We start from the raw sequence: 6,020 nt of genomic DNA, 5'->3' as shown, positions 1-6,020 counted from the left end.
GTATCTTCTAATACCTTTAACGTTCAAACCTTAAGTTAGCATGCTCTGTTCTGTTGATTTTCTTAGGGCTGAATTGTAGAATGCCAGGCCTTACTAAAAATTTAAAATTAGTCTTTTAGTTATATGTCTTTGTTCTTGTTTCCATCTTTAACCTTGTTGATGCCTAACTAGAAAATTGCTAATTGGAAATTCTGAACAGATATTTAGAATCTAGGAGGTTTCAACATGTTTTGGAGGCGTGTGGTGTGGATCCCACAACTTTTATTCCACTGTACACTTACAACAATTTAAAACTTCCAACACTCGTTCCCAAGTTAGAATCTCCTGCCAACAAAACACGTTCCAACACCCTACCAAATTGATATGATACCACACATCTCACTATGAAATTGTGGCCCACCATAAAAGTGGGACCTACCATGCATGAGATGTGCAGTGTCAGGTGATGGAGCGTATTTTGTTGGCAGGTGATCCAGATTCCTCATACCCCTTATATGACTCCGGATCTCCTGTCCACGTCTACCCGCAACACACTACCCCCCGTGAATTGGGAGCATCTCCCTCTGCATAATACTATGCAGAGGTTGAGATGTTCTCCATGTGTGGCTGTGATAAACATGGGCAGAGTTTGTGTGGGCAGGAGATCTGGACTCCCCTTGTATTTGCGTTAATTCCCCTATTATCACTATTCCCATATGTACAATGAAGTAAAAAATTTATGAGATGGAGGTAAATGAAGATTCTCCTAATAGTTGATGAGACGGAATCTGCTCCTCACAAAGGGTGCTTCATTCACGCCTCACACACATCGTACCATGCATTGAAAGCATCTCTCGTACTTATAAGTTGTTATTCACAGGAGATGTTCCCAATGTACAGTGGATGTGCATGTGAGGCGCCCCCGTGTGAGGAGCAGATCCTGTTCCATAGTTGATAACATGAAAGGACAGATCCCACCTTTCTTCTCTTATTGTTTTATCTCCCATCCTTCTGGTTGTAAAGATTGGACGAGTGGCCTGCATTTGTATTCTGTATTTCTGCTATAATTCCATTGACAGGCGCGTTGCTGATGGTTTCTATCGCTTACTGCCACATTGAAATGGTATGGCATGATTCCAATGACAACTTTGGCCCATCAGGGTTGTCAATTGGTCTGGATTTGGTCCAATCCGATTCAGTTCAATGTGAATCCATTACAAATGGATCAGGTCCAATCCAATTCAATGAATATTTTGGACTAGTCTAATTTAACGTTTGGACCATCCAATTTGCTCAAATTTGTTTTAATTTAGATTGGTTTCAATTCAAACCTGGTCTATTGACACCTATATTCTTATCTTATATCAATGAACTAGATATTGGATTAATTCAACCCAATCCAATATAAATTTATTACCGATGGACCAGGTCCAATCCAATCTAATAAATATTTTGGATCAGATTGATCCAATCCAATATATCTTGTTGATCCATCCAATCAGTCTAAATTGATTTTAGACTGGACAACATCCAGTCCAAAACCGGTCCATTGACACAAAAGGGTCAGAAGATTCTGTCAAATGACTTGACTAGTAGTAGTTAACCTATTTCTATGCTGATGCTGCCGGTAAGACAAGGTAAAATTCACACTTTGTTGGAGGAACCTAGATCACATTTTGGTATACATCTCTCTCTGGTCCTATCCTTTGCCATGTGTTCAGAATAAACCATCGAATAGGTAGGCATGCCCAGACGGTTCCCTACTTGGTATTCTCATATTGACCAAATCATCCCTTCTTGTAGCATGATGTCCATGGATTCAGTCCTCACTGAACTATCTTCACACCGTGCTCATAGCCATTTGGAGCTATTCATCGGAAACATTTTTGTACTTATATGCTTTATTCACGGGGAAATATTCCCAATACACAACTGCAAGTGGTTATGAGCATGGTGTGAAGATAGTTATGTAAGTAGTAGACTTGTTCATGGGCCGGGTTGGGCTTTTACTCTTCATAAACAAGATTTTGTTAACCCGAGCCCGAGCCTGGCTCGACCAATGGGCCTACAACATGGGCCCGAGCCTTGCCCTAATAAAAATCCCGAAGCCCGGGCCCAAGCCCGAGCTAGAAGCCCGACCTAACAGAAGAAAAGAATCATTGCCGGTGAATGTGTTCATCGGTGCTGAGTTCATGTTTGAGAGAGAGAGAGAGAGAGAGAGAGAGAGAGAGAGAGAGAGAGAGAGAGGACATACTACCGGTCCGCCAGAGTTTGCTGGTTGCATTGGTGAGTGTTTGCTGGTTCTGTCTGCCTGAGGTGAGTGTTTGACTACTGAGATGAGAGGTTCGACTAGAAAGAGATGAATGAGAGGAGAGGGGTTAGGAACTTAGGTTATCTAGGGTTTTTGGTTTAACCTAAAAGTCAAGCCAGGCCAGGCTCAGGTCAGGATTTTTTAACAAATCTTGAGCCTAGCCTATAAAATAGTTGGGCTGGGGCTTTTAGGCCCGAGGTCAAGCCTGTGGGCTCAAATTTGTGTTCAAGCCCGTCCAGGGGCCAGGCTGAGCCGGGTTGGCCCGTTGGGCTACCCAGCCCATGAACAAGTCTAGTAAGTAGTAAGTACTAATTCGGTTTCATCCAAGTCATGTAGGGAAGCACCCTACTTTATGTCTTTACCCTTACGGGCCTTACCCAATTACGAAACCCTTGTATAGAAATAAACATGAGAGTTCAGATGGGTACCAATCTCTCATGTCTCCACCGTCCCGACTCTGATTATATATTAAATACATATTATATATAATAATATATTATATTCAAATATTATTTATATTGTAATTTTTTCTTTTATTTTAAGTGAATATATTTTTCAGAAAAACTTAACAAAGATCTAGGAATTCAAGTCTTCGATGAAGAACTCAACCCTCCGATGGGATCAGGGATGGAGGGTAATTTTTATCCTTCACAAGGATTAGGATTGGGAATGGAGACTTAGGTCATGTTTGGGAGTGCTTATGTTAAAAATAAGTCTTAAAAACAAGTGCTTATTTGAATAAACACTTATTTGCATTTGGCATGCGACTTTTTCAAGTGCTTATTTATTTCATATTAGGTGTTTGGTAGTCTTTTTCTCTAATAAGCACTTAAATAAGCATCTGCGACTATTTTTTCCTTTATTTTCTTCAAATTTTACGAAAGCACTTTTATAAAAGTTATGAAAGTACTTTTATAAAAATATTTTTATAAAGTACTTTTATGAAAACACTTTTATTAAAATACTTTTATTAAAGCACTTTTACGAAAACACTTATAAAAGTACTTTTATGAAAGCACTTTTGTGAAAATACTTTTATAAAATTCAACTAGGGGTGTCTCTATAAGTGGTATTTTAAAATTCAACTAGAGATAAATTTGGAAGAAAAAAATTGAATAAGTGCTTATTATATAAACACTTAAAAAAAGTTGGAAATTTGAGCTTAAAAAACAAGTCCTTATTTTTAAAATAAACACTTATTTCGGGTTTATTTCCCAAACACCAATAAGTGCTTAATGGTGTGGTCTTGACTCAAATAAACACTTATTTTTAAGCACCCCAAACATGGCCTTATTTCAAAATCAAAATCAAAATCAAGGTCGGGGGTGGAGAGTATGGACTCTGCTCCGATATGGCTTATTGTCATGGTGGAGGTTAGTGGCTCAATTTTGAATCAGATCATATATAATAAAATTAAAACAAAACTAACATGTGATTGTTGGAATAATTCAGTTGGTTAGAGCGTGTGATTATTAATTACAAGTCGAAGGTTCAAACCCTTCTTTTACCACTGTGAATGCAATTTTTATTGTTTGAATTGTTTTTAGATTTTCGTTCTTTGAGTCGCTAAAAAATCCTTATTGGCAAATTGCAAGCGTATGAGCGTAATGGTCCCATGGTCTAGTGGTTAGGACATTGGACTCTGAATCCAGTAACCCGAGTTCAAATCTCGGTGGGACCTTAATACTCTTTTACTCCTTTCAAGAGTTTATAAATGGGCCAAAGCAAGGGCCCGGCCCATTTATAAATCAATCAATTATCTAATTACTTATTAGGCCCCAATATTTTTAATATTCCCACCAAGATATCACTTTATCTAATTCAAGGTGGGATCATATTAATATATCAAAGGATTTGATTTTATTGTTTAAATATAAAAGTGATATTGGGATTTGTCTTGTATCTCAAACCTCACAATACATTTCACTGTTCGCTGATAACTTCTCCCCATGAATATAACAACATATAAGTTCTGAAGATGTTCTTGATGTGCGGCTGAGACATGTTATAAGGTTGCGTGGATGGGCTTGGCCAAAGCAAGGGCCTGACCCATTTATAAATCAATCAATTATCTAATTACTTATTAGGCCCCAATATTTTTAATATTCCCACCAAGATATCACTTTATCTAATTCAAGGTGGGATCATATTAATATATCAAAGGCTTTGATTTTATTGTTTAAATATAAAAGTGATATTGGGATTTGTCTTGTATCTCAAACCTCACAACACATTTCACTGTTGATAACTTCTCCCCATGAATATAACAACATATAAGTTCTGAAGATGTTCCTGATGTGCGGCTGAGACATGTTATAAGGTTGTGTGAGGAGTAGATCTTGACTGTGAGTTCTATCAAATCCAGATAGGGGATCAACCTTCAAAGCCAATAAATCTCCACCTGTTGCATACATATTAAGGATCATACCGAACATTAGGTCTTTGCCTCCCTGTCATGGCGAAAGAGATATACCAATACCTTGAAATTTCCACTTTTTATTTTTTTATTTTTTAGTTTTTTATTTCAAAATTTAAGAAGTGGGCTGTAAAAATTCTATTTTACTATCATAACAAAGTTTTTCTTAAGGCTGTATTTGGTTGCAATGCAAAAACAAATATCTACATTGCATATTTATCCTCTTTTCGGTTCATGAATGCAAACACAATTCAGATTTTAAACTATTTTTGTACTCATATTGTTTGTTTGAAATCGATGTTAAGTGTGGGCCTCATCATTAAATGCTCCAACTACCTTATGCTCCAATGCCTTAACTTTGGTTAAAAAGTTGATTATCAAAAGAATACAAAATTGTATCCAAAAAATAGGCACTGTAATGCTCTCTTTCCAAAGTACAATGGCATTTGTATTGCAAACACGAACCATAATACATAAATACCTCAGTTCGATGGCATTTGTATTGCAAACAAACGAAGCCTAAAATCCATCAAACTAGATGTAAACCATTAGGTTAAACCATTATATGGTACACCCGATACTGGGCAATTTTGATCATTTGGTTAAACCATGAGTTGGTTGCAGGGAAAAAGATAAGAAAAAATTAGAACAATCAATCAATTGTTTACTGTCCCATTTGTGCATCACTGGAGAAATTTCTTAGTTCTAAGATGAACTAGGGGTGTCAATCAACTAGTTTTGCTTTGGATTCAATCCGGTCCAAACCTTATCAAATTGGATTTGGATAGTCCATTATAAATTGGTCCATATTCTTATTGGTCTGAATTAGACCTAAACCAAAATTTCAATAATTTGATCATGAGGCCAAGCCCTTGTCCAATTTGAAACGAATCAAAATTGAATCCATCATAAAATTACTTTTATGGAAGTACTTTTACGAAAGTACTTTTATGAAAATACTTTTACAAAAGCACTTTTATAAAAGAAATTTTATGAAAATCACTTTTATGAAAACACTTTTCCAAAAGCACTTTTCCAAAAGCACTTGTACAAAAGTAATTTTATGAAAAATACTTTTATGAAAATACTTTAATAAAAGTACTTTTATAAAAGTACTTTTACACAAAAGCACTTTTATGAAATCACTTTTACGAAAGAACTTATACGAAAGTTATTTTATAAAAGCACTTTTAAAAAGTACTTTTATGAAAGCACTTTTATGAAAGTACTTTTATAAAAGTACTTTTACACGCACTTTTATGAAATCACTTTTACAAAAGAAATTATACAGTTCTTTTATAAAAGCACTTTTAA

General features: G+C 36.0%; 1 non-coding gene across 1 annotated transcript; it reads left to right on the top strand.

The window, feature by feature from the left end:
• Positions 1–3,899: 3,899 nt before the first annotated feature.
• On the top strand, positions 3,900–3,971 carry TRNAQ-CUG (transfer RNA glutamine (anticodon CUG)). The gene has a single exon. It is a non-coding gene; the product is annotated as a tRNA-Gln (tRNA).
• Positions 3,972–6,020: the final 2,049 nt, after the last annotated feature.

This window comes from Nelumbo lutea, chromosome 3 (genome assembly GCF_056320005.1).
Source record: "Nelumbo lutea isolate HS-2025 chromosome 3, American lotus-T2T, whole genome shotgun sequence".
NCBI classification, from domain to species: Eukaryota; Viridiplantae; Streptophyta; class Magnoliopsida; order Proteales; family Nelumbonaceae; genus Nelumbo; species Nelumbo lutea.
Note: the sequence above shows the minus strand (reverse complement) of the source record. Positions and strands in the feature narration are given on the sequence as shown.